This window comes from Cibotium barometz, chromosome 32 (genome assembly GCF_041138505.1).
Source record: "Cibotium barometz isolate CiBa-2024 chromosome 32, ASM4113850v1, whole genome shotgun sequence".
NCBI classification, from domain to species: domain Eukaryota; kingdom Viridiplantae; phylum Streptophyta; class Polypodiopsida; order Cyatheales; family Cibotiaceae; genus Cibotium; species Cibotium barometz.
In genome coordinates, this window is record NC_141077.1 from 30,536,866 (window position 1) to 30,553,169 (window position 16,304).

General features: G+C 45.7%; 1 protein-coding gene and 1 pseudogene across 2 annotated transcripts in view; one reads left to right on the top strand and one right to left on the bottom strand.

Moving 5' to 3' along the window:
* Nucleotides 1–16,304, bottom strand: part of LOC147620073 (TLD-domain containing nucleolar protein) — a 56,968-nt gene that overhangs the window by 19,973 nt on the left and 20,691 nt on the right. The window lies entirely within an intron of this gene.
* LOC147620074 (uncharacterized) lies at nucleotides 6,336–7,996 on the top strand (annotated as a pseudogene).

The following is a 16,304-nucleotide window of genomic DNA, read 5'->3' on the forward strand; positions in this document are numbered from 1 at the left end:
TTGATCTTTTCTAAAATTTCTCAATGTTTCTCTCTTCTCAACCCCTCTCAAGCTTGAGAAGCTTAATTGGAATGACTTTTTAATGCTATTGAAGTTAATTGATGAATGATAGTAAGGAAATACATAAATTCTTATTTATGCTTAATTTTAATGATTTTTATAATTATTGTCTTCTCTAAAAATAATTCTGATGTTATACCTCATTGAAAAAAAGGCATTCCTCTCTCTTCTTTAATAGATCTAACCATTCTTTATCCTAGATCAATCATTAATGGATAAAATTAAGTTTCTCTTTGATAAGTAGAAAATGTTTACATTAGAATGATTTAAATACTCTTGGTGAACTTCTAATTAATTTTAGAGAATTAAAAATTAAAAAATGATCAGCCATACAAAGGAAGTTATAGCGAAATTTTCTAAAATTGTATAAAATAAGTTTTACTTTTTTTTAATTCAAAAAGAGTAATTCCCATCGTATATGTACTCTCAAAGTATTAATTTTCATCCTAGTTATAAAAAATACATACTAAAAATATTTTATTAAAAAAGTGTTACTTTCTTTAGAATTAAATTCTATGCGTAGAAGGGAGCATAGTCAAATTGTTATTTGGATTTTATAAAAGTGTGATTTTCATCATAAATGATTTTTATGCATAAATGGATGCATAAAAGAAATTCTTTTATATTAAAAGAGTGATTTTTATCATAAATGATTTATATGCATAAACATATGCATAAAAGATATTTTTTTATATTAAAAGTGTGATTTTCATCATAAATGATTTTTATGCATAAATGGATGCATAAAAGAAATTCTTTTATATTAAAAGACTGATTTTCATCATAAATGATTTATATGCATAAAAGATTTTTTTTTATATCAAAAGTGTGATTTTCATTATAAATAATTTTTATGTATAAATGGATGCATAAAAGAAATTCTTTTATGTTAAAAGAGTGATTTTCATCATCATAATTGATTTCTATGCATAAACATATGCATAAAAGATATTTTTTTATATTAAAAGTGTGATTTTCATCATAAATAATTTTTATGCATAAATGGATGCATAAAAGAAATTCTTTTATATTAAAAGAGTGATTTTTATCATAAATGATTTGTATGCATAAACATATGCATAAATGATATTTTTTTTTATATTAAAAGTATGATTTTCATCATAAATAATTTTATACATAAATTAGATGCATAAAAGAAATTCTTTTATATTAAAAGAGTGATTTTCATCATAAATAATTTGTATGCATAAACATATGCATAAAAGATATTTTTTTATATTAAAAGTGTGATTTTTATCATAAATAATTTTATACATAAATTAGATGCATAAAAAAAATTCTTTTATATTAAAAGAGTGATTTTTATCATAAATAATTTGTATGCATAAACATATGCATAAAAGATCTTTTTTATATTAAAAGCGTGATTTTCATCATAAATAAATTTTATATATAAATTAGATGCATAAGAGAAATTATTTTATTTTAAAAGTATAATTCCTATTAAATTGGATTTATACATGGAAAGATACATAAAGAATTTATTTTAATCCAAAAGTGTTATTCTCATCAATTTTGATTTTATGCATAGAATGATGCATAAAGAAATCTATTTTTATTTCAAAAGAGTTATTTTCATCAATTTTGATTTTATGCATAGAAAGATGCATAAAGAAATCTATTTTTATTTCAAAAGAGTTATTTTCATCAATTTTGATTTTATGCATAGGAAGATACATAAAAGATTGATTTTTAATTTAAAAGTGTCATTCTCATTTAAATTGAATTTATGCATAGTAACATGCATAAAAGATTTAATTTTATTTTGAAAGTGTTATTCTCATTAAAATGGAATTTATACATAGTAAGATGCATAAAAGATTTATTTTTAATTCAAAAGTGTTATTTTCCTTAAAATTGAATTTATGTCTAAATAGATGCCAAAAAAGGATTTTTTAAAAAGTGATATTTCTACTAAAGTTGTCTTTATGCCTAAATAGATGCGTAAAGAATCTTTATATCAAAAAATTAGAATTCTCTTACATTCTATAAATAGATGTGATGAGATGTGATAGGAATCAGATAGATGTAGATGGATGAATGAATGATGTGATTTGATGTGTGAATGATGTAGATTAATGTACATTGATGTATGGATGTGGATGTGAAAATGGATGTATGAATGTGGAATGTGGAATGTGGATGTATGTGGATGTGGAAATGAATGTATGAATATGGATGTGGATGTATGGATGTAGATGTATGGATGTGGATGTGGATGTGGATGTATGGATGTGGATATGAATGTATGAATGTGGAATGTGGATGTGTGGGAATGGATGTATGAATGTGGATGTGGATGTATGAATGTGAAATGTGGATGTATATGGATGTGGGAATGGATGTATGAATGTGGATGTGGATGTGGATGTGGATGTGGATGTGTGGATGTGGATGTATGGATGTGGATGTGGATGTGAATGTATGGATGTGGATGTGAATGTATGGATGTGGATGTATAGATGTGGATGTGGATGTAGATATAAGGATGTGGATGTGGATGCATGGATGTGGATGTGAATGTGGATGTGGATGTGGATGTATGTGTGAAAATGGATGTATGGATGTGGATGTGGATGTGGATGTGGATGTATGGATGTGGATGTGGATGTATGGATGTAGATATGGAATGTGGGTGTGTATGTATGAATGCGGATATGGATATGGATGTATGGATGTGGATGTACGAATGTGGATGTGTGTGGAATAATGAATACGAATGTGTATGTGAAATGATGTGACGATGATATGAATGAATATGATGTGATGAGATGAAATTGATGTGATTGAATGAGAATGGGTACACATATGAACTGAATGTGGAATAAGTAATATGGACTGATGAGGGATAATGTGGAAAGACGAGAGTTCAATATAGAAACTGTATTTGTGACCTGTTTGTAAATGACTGTTTTATGTCAAGAATGCTGGGGAAGCATTTTGACCGTCTTGTGAGTAAGGTCGTGGAGACCTAACTGATAAAGTTGCAACTGCTGACAGAGAGTCAATGGAGGACGTCTCACGTAGCAAGGTCGGCCGAGGTCTTGACCAGCCTCGGTTCGATTTAAGTGGTGAGCTTCCGGTACGGTGGATGAGGGACCAAGGAAGCGGCCTATGAGTGAAGCGCTAGGTGACCTGCGAAGGATCCTAGAGGGTGTTGACCATACGGTGCTCGGGCTCTGGGTCGCCGAAGATACCCACACGTGTGTCGTGGAAGATATTGAATCAAGGAGTAAGAGTTGTTTTCTGAAACCGGGCATGGATCTGGTTGATTGACCTTACTGGTCCTCAAACGGATGAGTCCATGACTCTTTTATATGGATCTGTTGGTTGATCTTGCTGATCTTCCACGGAGATTCCATTTTGTTATGTGAATATATTGCCGTTACTATGTGAATATATTGCCGTTACTATGAGCTAGGAACTATCGAAAAGACCCCTGTGTGAACAGGTGGTGAGCGTTCTCGTTGCCAATGATGCCATAAGTACACCGATGAAGGAATAATTAGAAATGAGGATTCAACCAGAGATTTTGAGGATTGTGATCAGTGACACAATGGTTTCATTAAAGGATTGTTTTAAAGATAGCTGATGCTGAGAAAAAAGCAATTTCATATTGGGTGTGTAAGTGGTGTGACTAGTTTTATGTTTGCATGAACATCCGGCTAGGGGGCCTGGAAACTCTTTTCCCTGGTACCCGAGACAAAACCTAACCAAATTCCTAATTGGATCCCATCACTACAGTGGTTGGCGGTTGGCTAACCCATGGGACTAGATGGGGTTGAGCTGGACTGATGGATCCGTAAATCGAGACTCAATTTCTGTTTAGTTCGATAGATGGAGTAAATCCCGGACAAAAATTGTTCTATGGAAAAGAATCAACGGTTGTGCCTCTCAATGAGGAAAAAAGCGTTGGTCTCTATGATCCAAGTACAGTCTTTTTTCCTGATCTGACTATGGACCTTAGGGGTTCGGTCAGATGAGCTCACTTAGTTAAGGCTTTTGACTACGTTAGGGAAAAGTTATCCTGGTGGAATCGCCCGTGCTTTCCGGGCAAAGGAAGTTTTTCCGGGTTCGGTTTTGGAAAAACCGATGGATTAGTCTCTTGTCCGGATATCCGTGGGCGAGGCCCCGAGTGTGGGACCCTGCCCCCCGCAAGAAGTGCTACTTCCGCTGCTATCACCCCTGAAATTGTTGCGCGGTGGAGACAGGGATCTTACACAGTGTGCACACATACAGTTTCAGGAGCCACGCACCAAATTGTGGCTATTTGATACGCTTGTCACACCGACCCTCCTAAACGGAGCTCCAATTTGGGGGCCCAGTATACATCACATATCTCAGAGAGGGACAGATGACGGATGGAGAGACCACTGATTATGATGATTGCCCGCATGATTCGGAGCAAATCAGCAGTACCCCATGAGATTGTTCGGGCTGAGTTGGGTGCCCCACCAATAGTAACCGAGGCCCTATGAGAGCTCCCTCAGCAGAGGTACTCCCGATTGGCATTGACCTCATCCATACAGTCGGCAGAGGATGGAGATACTCATTGCTGGTACGCTCAAATGAGATCATGGTTTGGCCTACATGGTTTGCGGATAGAGGCACTACCACCCTTTCAGTACAGTCTAGATTGTCCATTTTTGGATCTCACCCGCTCAGAGCAAAACCGCATGATCAGGATGGATATCATTAGAGTGGACACAGAGAGGACATGGACTAGCCCCCTTGAGCCCTTAGGCACGAAAATGGCTCATTACAAGAGCCATTTTCTACACACCTCACCATATGATTTTATCACCCGCTCGGCGTACATGGATGTACACCTATCACATGGGATACGTTGTGCCATTGGACAGATCCGGACCTCATCACACCAGCTGCGGATTGAGACAGGGCGATATGTGCATCAAATCTTGGATGACCGCATTTGTCAGCTATGCTACCAAGAGGTAGAGACTGAGGAACACTACATTTGCCCATGTACAGTCTATTATGAGATCCGAGGGAGATATCACTGCCTCTTTCGAGAGGGTTTTGGGCCGTTACGCACGGTCATGGAGTTTGAGGATCAAAGATGCCTGGGATTGTTTCTACTTGAGCTCAGGAGACACAGAGAGACCCTCTTGGCAGACAGGAGGCCGAGCCATGATGTACCTAGACAGAGGACCCTGACAGATTTCTTCGGCACCGACACCAGCAACCCAGCCCACACACCTCCTGATACCTCCTCCATTGGGCCATCAGGCACCGACCACTGATAGAGCAATTATCTTATGTCGTGCTCATCGGCCACACCCACCAGGATCCCAACCACGACATCCTCACCATCGCTAAATCAGAGCCATTATTGCTCGGCATCGGAGGCGCCTACCTCGCTTCTACGACCTCTCCATTCTAGACAGCCCCATGGCGGAGATACTTGATCTAAGGAGAGGGCAACACTTCAACTGATCAGCATACATGGATCTACCTGATATACATTTTTCAATATTTTTCAATATTTTCCAGTATTTTCTACTCAGTATCATCTCGAAGTCTTACAGTTATGTTCTTATAACTGTAGGACAATCAGTTTATTGTACTTTTTAGTCTCATTTAGTTGTTCTTTTTTATGAGACACCAACTTCAGATGTACTCTCAGTTTTGGTCTCATAGGCCATTATGGCCTCTTAGAGACGTTAATATATCATTTCATTCCATTTCTCTCTCTCTCTCTCTCTCTCTCTCTCTCTCTACGCCAGCAACCCCTCTGCGCCCCCCCCCCCCCCCCCCCCCCCCCCCCCAGCCCCTTGCCCCCCTCTGTGCCAGACCCCTCCGCCCCCCTCCCACCAGCAACCCCCTCTGCGCCAGCCCCCTCTGCGCCTCCTCCCACCAGCCCCTCGCCCCCGTCTGTGCCAGCCCCCTCTGCCCCCCCTCCCGCCAGCAACCCCCTCTACGCCAGCCCCCTCTGCGCCAGCCCTTCCTCCCACCCTCTCTCCCGCCAGCCCCCCTGACCTCTCTCTCTCTCTCTCACCTGCGCATCCCCTCCCACCTCTCCCCCCCCCCGCTGCCTCTCTCTCTCTCTCTCTCTCTCTCTCCCCCTCCTGTCGCCTGCGCTTTCTCTCTCCCCATCGCCTTCGCATCCCCTCCCTGTCCCTTCGTTTTGGTCGCAGCCTGTGCTGCTACTGCCGCCATGTGAAGCCCCAGCCCAATCCAGGTTATGTTTGCCACCCTTTCCTCAGCCACCCTTGCTCAGGCCTCCAAGGCAGCAACATAAGTGTTAGGGTTCTATCTCTCCGAGGTACATCGACATGGCCAAGGGTGCAAGCAAAGAGGAGATAGTCAAAATGGAGGATAAGTTGAACATCTCCATCAGAGAAAACAAGAAGATGGCGGACTCCGCCATCAACAACATCATCAACCGACTTTCCAAAGTCGAGAAGGAGATCGAAGCTTTACAAAAAGAGAAGGAAGCTTGGAAAAGGGAGAAGGAGACTTGGGAGAAGGGGAGGGAGAAAGAGAAGGAAGGAGGGAAGAAGGAGAAAGAAGCAAGGAAAGAGGAGAAAGAGGGATGGAAGAAGGTACGGGACACTATGAAGGAGGAAATCGACATCCTCAAAGCGGAGGTGATCTCTCTATGGGACCGACCACCACGGGAGGCGGGGGAGATTGTGGAAGTTGACAAAGAGGCCATCAAAGAGGAACTCACCAAGGCAATCACCAAGAGCCTAGAAGGTAAGATGGAGGCAACAAGGGAGGGTTGGGTAGAAGTGGTGAAGAGGAACATCAAAAAGGAAGTGAAAGAGGATGCCCAAAAAGAAGGGCTCCAAATCGTCAACACCACCATTGAGGAGGAGCGGATGCGACATGCTCGTAGACTCAATGTGAGAGTCACGGGGATTCCCGAGGTAGCCGACTCTACCCCCGAGGGGGATGGGCGGACACTATGCACATGACTTGGATACTCACATGAGGGACCCCCCCCCTTCCTCAAAGCTTGGAGGGCCGGGAAAGACATGACAAAGAAGAGAGCTCTCATCATCCAGTTTCGGGATGTGGAGGCACGCACCATCTTCATGAGGAAGAGGGTCATACTACGAGGCTTAGAGGGAGCTCCTATTTTCTTGGATGATGATCTCACGAGGATGCAGCTAGAGCATAGGAGAGCTTGCATGCCACAAGTCTTACATGTGAGGAGAGAAGGCAAGAAGGCCTTCTATCGAGATGGTCGGGTCATCATTGATGGCCGGCCCATGGATTAGCGGTTTGGGGCCTATGGGACACGGACCAGGCCACTGAGACAGAGATACACATGGCAGTATGGAACTGTAATGGTTCACTATGGGTGCAGCCTAGACGATTGGAGCATGTTATGGTGAGGAGAGAGATCATACTTCTGACAGAGACACATCAGAGCCCAGAGAGAGGGCTACCTCGAGTAGAGGGATTCCAGTGGGAGTCAGCATACAAAAGGACCACACGCCAGGGTACCTCAAGAGGGTCGGGGGAGTAGCAGTTCTATTCAGACAGGAGCTACAGGGGAGACTGAGAGTGGTAGCACAGGATCCAGAGGCCAGATACATGTGGATCAGCTTACAGCTCTCACAGGACAGGGTTATATACATAGCCCTATGTTACTTTCCTCCATCATGATCCTCCTATGTCATTACAGAGGACATTCCACAGGAGGAGAAGACAAGAGCCTCGCCATACACTTGTCTGTCAGAGGAGATTATGCATTATTCTACACTAGGGGAGGTATTTCTTACGGGTGACTTCAATGCCCACACACAGAGCAGACAGTGTGAGGTGTATGACTATGATGACATGGAGATCCTCCACCCTGTGGATCCAAAGGAGATAGGGGCTAGTCGGGCATCAGAGGACACTGGACCAGACAGAGTACATTATGGGGACCACTTACTAGAGTCGGGAGCCAGGCATCGTCTCGTTATTTATAACGGGATGCTACAGTGGCCGGGATCAGGAGGGCTGACATGCTTCCCACATGGGGGTCATACACGGACCGGAGGCACGGTGGTAGACTACATTATGGGGTCTTTGGAGGCATCACAGCTTGTCACCTCATTCTCCATCCCACCTCGTCCTATTGGGGCAGATCATACATACTCGGCATTTTCACTAGCTGGATCACCAGTATCACCAGCCCCCCACATACCGACGCCACACACTACTATCTACTTCACACATGACATGGCAGACATATACACTGGCAAAGTAGAGGATGGGCTCCTACTCATGGATCCCTTGGCACCTATGGATACCATTACAGCCGAGCTGGCATCACTCCTAGACACGGCCGCATTACAGAGCTTCCCACATCGTGTCCACTCAGGAGAGCCTGCGAGATCTGGGGCTATGTCCCAGAACAGATGGTATGATGACGAGTGCAGAGCCCTATACTCACGGCTCCGCATACAGAGAGCCTTGGGAGCCATCACAGAGCCGGAGTCAAGGAGAGAGATTGTCATGACCCTGTGAAAGTGGAACAGCATGAGTGTCAGCATGGTGATTGGTGAGCAAGATAAATATTTAATGATTCGTACTTGGGTGCCAAGACAAATAGTTATATGTGTGGACATCCTCAAGTGTGAAGGGGGACCAAGGACTTTAATATTTATAATGTTTTAACCTTGGGTGGCCCCTAGGCATAAGAGGCCCTTAGAAAGTTTGATAAACTTTAGAGGGCCACTAGGATATTTATGGAAGGAGGCCACTCCACTTTTGGAGGTACACGTCTCTCTCTTCTCTCTCTCTTGCTTTTGGGGAAGAGGTCGTGCAAGCTGGTTGCGTGGAGGAGAAGGGAAACACAGCTGCGTGGAGAGTAGCCGAACAGAACAGCAGGCCGTACAGAACAGGCGGCTGCAGGCCGTACAGAACAGGCGGCTGTAGGTTGACTGGCGACTGGTACAGGCGGTGCTGGCGACCAGGGTACAAACATCAGGTACAGTAAGGTACGGTGCAGTCCCGTACAGCTGGTACAAGCGGCGGCTGCTGTACGACAGCTGGCACAGGCGGCAGCTGCACACTATCTGGTACAGGCGGGTGCAGGGCGACCAGGCACAGACCTGTACGGACAGTCAAGTACAGTCAAGTACGATGCAGTCCCATACTGCAGGTGCAGTCAGGTACGGTGCAGTCCCGTACAGCTGGTACAGGCGGCGGCTATTGTACGACAGCTGGCATAGGCAACAGCTGACGGCTACACGGCGACCAGGCGCAGACTTGTACGGACAGGTACAGGCAGATACTGCAGTCCTGCCTAGCAGGTACAGGCGGGATTGTTCAGTCCTGAACAGGTGCAGGCGGCGCATCATCAGGTGCAGGCGGTGCATCATCAAGTGCAAGCGGCGCTTGAAGAAGATTGCTGCAAGTACTGTTCTGAGGTGGCTGCAAGGGGGGAAAGTACAGACACGTACACACGTGCCGCAAGTACAGATCCGTACAGACAAGAGCACACGTGTGATGCAGAGTTGCTGATGCAAGCAGCTGCAAGTACAAACTGGTACGATCAATCCCTCTAGAGAAAAACTGCGCATAAAAATTGGTAAACTCTGAACATATCTTTCTTTCTTTCTTTCCACTGGCTTATGTCTGCTACAGAGTTGTTTCTTTTGGCCCTTTGTGAGAGGAGGGGTATGGCAGTTTGAAGGGTGGAAACAAAGATTGGACAGTGGATTTGTATTTTGGCTGAGTTTGAAGCCATGTTCATGGAGCAGTCAGATGTATGCTCAAGGCTGCCCTGTTGAATTGTCTTGGTTGATCAGAGGAAAACACAGTGTGTTGCTTTTGTGGGACACAAATCTGTATGTGACTCCTCTATGCTAAGAGGTCTTGAGGGCAGCCAAATTGGACATGCAGGTTTACTTTCTTTGACTGGCTTTGTTGTACTTGGTTATACATTCGATTGAATTTGAATAAAGAAATACCGAAAGGGGCGCCAAGCTTTGGGGCCAACAGGTGTCGATTTCCTTTTAGTTCAGGAGCATTCTAGCTCCTGCTAATTTGTTATTTGTTTGGACTACAATTGGTGGAAGGGTGACTGCTAGTCTACCGCACTTTGGTTTCTACCAGAGGCCGGTTTCAGAGATGAGGAGACTTACTCGCCGCAAAAGGCGGGCCTTCGCACAGATACAGGAGCTAGAGATCTTCCATTTCTTCATGAGTAGAGATAGCCCTATCTCATGGCGGCACTTCAGAGAGCCTCGGACACCGATACCCATTGCAAACCCATAGACATGGCACACATATGCAGAGGGCCTATACCACGCCCCACAGCAGTCACCTATACCTCAGCCACAGGAGCCTCGACCTACCACAGCTAGCTTCTTTACCCACTCGATGGTAAAGGAAGCTATCCGCCGCCTACAGCATGGACGGGCCGCCGACCATATGGGCCTACAGGGTGAGCATCTCATATATGCAATAGATTCTTTGGCTCCTTTTCTTGCACACTTGTTTAACAGGGCACTAGCAGAGGGTTTGTTGCTTGCGGAGTGGACGATGCACACCACAAAACAGGGGATATGCTCGATCCGAGCAACTACAAGACGGTTATGGTTGGCCACGTGTTGGCCAAACTCTATGGTGCAATGTTGGAGCAAGAGCTTAGCTTACATGCTGAGCGAGCAGGTTTATGCTCATCAGGGCAGGCAGGCTTCAGGAGAGCTTTCTCTACCACTGACCATGTATTCACTTTGAGATGTATGATTGATCAGGCCAGAGTGAGGAAGAGAAAGCTCTATTGCTGCTTTGTAGATTTCTGCAAGGCATTTGACATGTACCACGAGAGAGGCTCTTTCAACGCCTGTAGTCTCTTGGCATACCAGCAGATATGACATGGGGCATCTATGCATTATATGAGCAGGTTTTTGGGCGAGTCAGATGCCCAAGAGGTATGTCCGAGACTATTGCTAGCACCATTGATGTGAAGCAAGGATGCCCACTTTCCCCCACGCTATTTGGGTTATACATTGATGAGGTGGCTGACTTCATTACACGGGGAGACGGAGATGGAGTTGATCTAGCAGGTACCTCAGTACATATTATGCTTTATGCTGATGATACTGTATTAGTGTCTGAGTCTCCAGGAGGTCTACAGCAGCATCTACATGCACTCGATGATTTCTGCACACAGAGGGGTCTTACTGTGAACCTTGTAAAAACCAAGGTTATGGTCTTTTATACATCGAGACAAGGCAGGAGTAAGTTGACATTCACTCTCGCAGGACCCAGGTGGAGGTGGTGACATCATACGTGTACCTAGAGGTTACCTTCTCTGCAGCAGCCACGCGCTTCACCATGGGTTCAGCAGCTAGAGCTAGATTGACACGGGGATATGCAGCATTGGCTATGCTAGAGAGACAGTGCCACCAGGCGCATTTTCAGGAGCCCCGGACGAAGGGGTGGCTATTTGACACATTAGTCACACCGGCACTGATGTATGGAGCAGCGGTATGGGCGCCAGGCCTTGCTACCCATTGGTGGACATAGATAGAGAGACCACAGACCCTCATGATGGCACGCATGATACGCAGCAAACCGTCAGTACCTCATTACATTATCTGAGCAAAGCTTGCTGCGCCTCCTATGATGGTAGAGGCCATATTCCAGACTATATGCCTCCTAGACAGATTCAGAGAGATGCCACAGGACAGATTGTCATACAGAGCTTTTGAGGCATCTAGACAGCTGGCTGAGGCAGGAGACAGAGGATCATGGCATGCACAGGTCACACATTGGTTCTCACAGCATGGCCTAGACATGGATCATCTACCACCATTCCAGTATGACAGGGATGCACCACAAATCCGTCTCTCTCATAGTGAGAGGAACATAGTATTGAGACAGGACCTATGGCAGCTCTATACACAAGAGACATGGATATCACCTACACAGCCTCTTCCACCGAAGATGCTATACTACAGAGATCACTTCATGAGTATCACTGATGATGGATTTATAGAAAGGCCTAGATACATGGAGGGCTTTTTACCACACGGCTCCCGAGTAGCTATTGGTCAGCTTAGAGTCTCATCACATCGATTGGAGATCGAGACTGGCAGAGCAGCACGGATCCCCCGAGAGGAGAGAGTATGCAGATTGTGCAGAGAGGAGGTGGAGAGTGAGGAGCATTATGTAAGCAGATGCAGAGCATATACATCCATCAGAGAGAGATATCCCATTTTATTCAGAGTCACATTCCCTACGCCAGCTCTTTGAGGCAGCAGACCAGCGCATACTGGGGAGATTCATTCTAGACATACAACATCACAAAGAGACATCATTACAGGCTCAGACAGCTCCAAAGGAGGGACGACAGACACAGATTACTACATTTTTTCAGAGATCCACCCCACTCCCAGCCCCTACACAGCAGGGAATTACTCTCTAGAGAGCAGAGACACTCAAAGCCCGCAAGAGACAGAGGACACGTGGCTTTCGGACACCACGCCTATACCAGAGAGATGACAGAGATCATAGCTCAGTTTCACAGAGAGGGTGCGGAGCGACTGGCTCGCTTCAGAGCAGACCCAGGCATGTTCTCCAGGGAGCTGTGGACACCCCCTTCATTGATGTATACCATTTTATACCCCCAGTATGGTACAGGATGGAGCTAGCTAGGTTGCATATCATGATTGTATACTCCATGCATATAGCTTTGCATTCTCCTAGTAGTAGAGCTCCATCCCCTCCCCCACTCATTGTACTCATTGCACACCCAAATTCAGCTTTTTAGTTCAGTACTTTTTCATTTTGTTGGAATGACAAAGGATACCCCACACACGTACACTGATTTGTCTCATAGGCCAAGTTCGGTCTTTTGGAAGACGTTAATAAAATCTTTCTTTCTTTCTCTCTCTCTCACAGATTTCTTCCAGAGAGCTATGCCAGTGCCAGCTGATGTACCACATGGGGTGACCGCACAGAGAGCAGAGGAATCGAGAGCCAGGAGGAGACCTAGACAGACTGGACACAAAGCACCCCGACTCCGTCACCGAGAGATGGCAGCTATCCGGATGAGACACCAGATGGAGACACAGGAGAGGCTAGCTCGCTTTCATTCGGACTCACGGTACATGTTCACGCCACTCACAGCCTCAGCATCGGCGATGTATGATATCTTATATCCCTCTTATGGCACTGGATGGAGTTAGACATAGATCTGCATAGCATGCTTGTACTACCCCTTCAGCATATAGAGATGCATCTTGCCTTAGCACTCCATCCACATCCCCAACCCCCTTTATATTGTTTGTATATGGGCTCCACCGATCCATGATGATTCACAATTGTATCCAGACACATGCACACTTTTTCTTTTCTTTCTTTTCCTTTTCTTCCGATGACCGGAAGAACACAGTTGTATTATTTTTTGTCTCATAGGCCGACTTTGGCCTCTCGTAGACGTTAATCTCTCTCTCTCTCTCTCTCTCTCTCTCTCTCTCTCTCTCTCTCTCTCTCTCTCTCTCTGTGGGAGATATTTATTAGAGTTGGGAGCTACACATCGTCTCATTATCTATAACAAGATGTCTCGATGGCCCTCCTCCGACGCCCTCACCTCCTTCCCTCACTCAGGAGGTACTAGCACAGTGGACTACCTTATGGGATCTCTGGCTTTGGCACACCTTCTTCCCGACTTCTCCATCCCGCCACCCCCCTTTGAGGCTGACCATTCCTACCTCTCTTTCACTCTTATCTGCACACCACCCACCCCTCCGCCACCACCCCCCATCTCATATTACACTCAGGTCCTTTTTTATCACAAGTTTGACCTTGTTTACTCCAACCACATCCACCGCCAACTCCAGGATGTGGAACCTACTGTCCCCCTATCCACCCTCACATCACAACTCACCACCATACTCCACACATCCGCCACCACTTCTTTCATCTACACATAGCGGTCTACCGCCAAGCCACCTTGCAGTTCCATGACCCAGAACTATTGGTATGATGACAAATGTTAGGCCACATGCTCCCGTCTTAAGCACGAGGTATGGACTCGGCAAATCACGAAGCACCAAGTGCAACGGATTTCTCAACGGCTCACCCAACGCAAGAAACAGGAGTTCTACGCTTAGATAGAGACTTTTCTTAGGCCGAACTGCAAAGAGGCCTCAGGAAACTCCGAGACCATCGCCCTCCCACATCTATCACCTGCCCAGACACATGACACTCCTATGCATGCTCCCTCTATCATATCCCCCATCAACCACCCCTACCCCCACCATCAGATCCCTGTCCCACCACCTCCACTTTCTTCACAAAGGGCATGGTCCTCAAGGCCATTCATAGACTACGCAATGGGCGAGCCCAGGATCATGAGGGACTCACTGCCAAGTACATCTCGCATGCCGATGATACCCTAGCGCCCCTATTAGCCTACATGTTCAAACGAGCCCTTTGTGAAGGATTTACACCCTCTTGGTCCACCAACACCATCAGCCCCATCCTCAAAGCCGAAGATCCACTTAATCCTAATAATTATAGGACAATCATGATTGGCCACACATTGGCCAAACTCTATGGATCAATGCTAGAGGCGGAGCTCAGTTCATTTGCAGAGAGCCAAGGATGCAAAGCCTCAGGACAGGCTGGCTTTCGGAGGAGCTACTCTACTCTTGACCACATTGTCATGTGCACAGTGTGTATCTACCGTGTGCTACACACACACAAGACTAGCTTCGAGGTTTGGGGAAGCTTGGAGCTAGGCAGGCTGATTGGCGAGCTGAGTTAGGGATAGACTAACGGGCGGGCACCCAAGTATGGACGGACGGGCGCCCAAGTGTGGACGCCCGATGACCAGCCAAGAGCCTATAAAAGGGTGGCCAAGGTTAGTTATTGGGATATAGAGAGTCTCGCGAGTTTGTGAGAGCTCTATGGTCTTGGAGCCTGGATCTAGTGCAGACGTGCACCTGCTTTACGCAGCCGAGGTCGGCAACAATCCGCGAGGGTAGCTTCGTGGCGGTATGGAACGTCGCGAGGAGGAGATTGGTCGGTATGTCAACCTAGTTAGCTCAGCTCGTGGCTCGGTGGGGACAGCCAAGATTGTGGGCTTGCCCACGGCTGTCATGGTTGGGAGGTGAGTCAGGCCTGCACCCCCTTGTTGTTTATTCGTTTGTTTGCAGGATTCGAATCTCGTACCAAGAATGATCACGAGGAGATCCGTTGGGGTTTTAACAGTGGTATCAGAGCATACCTCGTGAACGAGCAAGTCGGTAGGTAGAGAAGATGAGGTCGAAGAAAGGTATGTGTTAAAAAAAGCTTGCTGTTTTTTCTGTGCATACTGTTGTTTTCAGATTCAGTTTTTTCATCAAAGAAACCCATGTTGATGGGAGGTGGTAGTCTAAGAAGGGTTGTTTGCTTTGCAAAGAAGAGGCATGATTCGTTTGTGCAGTCGCATGAACGTAGAGAGAAAACAAAAACAAAAAAGCAGGTTTGCTTTTCGTTGAATGGGGGAGAGAGAGAGAGAGAGAGAGGGACACCGCCTATTGTATGCGCAGGGTACTACTGGCCGGGACATGCACGCAGGCTGGGACTTGTGCGCAGGCAGCCAGGCTCTGTGCGCAGCCAGCCAACCACGTAGGCAGGCGGCCAGTTCTATGCGGCGCAGCGCAGGCAGACGGCCATGCCTAGGCACACGCAGCCACGCTTGTGCGCAAGCGTGCAGCATGGACAAGCAGACGGCCATGCCTACGCGCAGGCGGCCACGCTTGTGCAGCGTGGACAGGCAGGCTCGCGCAGGCAGCCACGGTCACATGCGCGAAGGCAGCGCCAGCAAGACATCAAGCGCCAGCAGCAGTTGGCAACAGCAACAGATGATGTCAGCAACGCAACAGCCAGCGGCTAATCTAGGAGGGATGAGAAAAAAAACAAGGAAAGCACTCATTTTTTTTGGGCTTTCGTTTTTTTTTAGGTTTTTTTTTTTTTTAAGTTTAACCCCCTCCCCCCCCTCCAAGGTTTAAAGATGTTTATTTTTTTAAGAAAACAAAATGTATATATCTATATATTTATATATATATAATTATTTTTTTTAACACAAAAGCAAAAGCTATAAAGATAGCTTTTGGGGATTTTTAGCTTTTGGGGAAACCTTTATAAACCCCTTAAGTGGGCTTCTTGCCACACCTCTCTCAAGTTTTCAAGCTCTCAAGCTCTCAAGTTCCCTTGTACTTTTATTGTGCAAAGATCAAATTTTCTCTCCACTTGCCCTC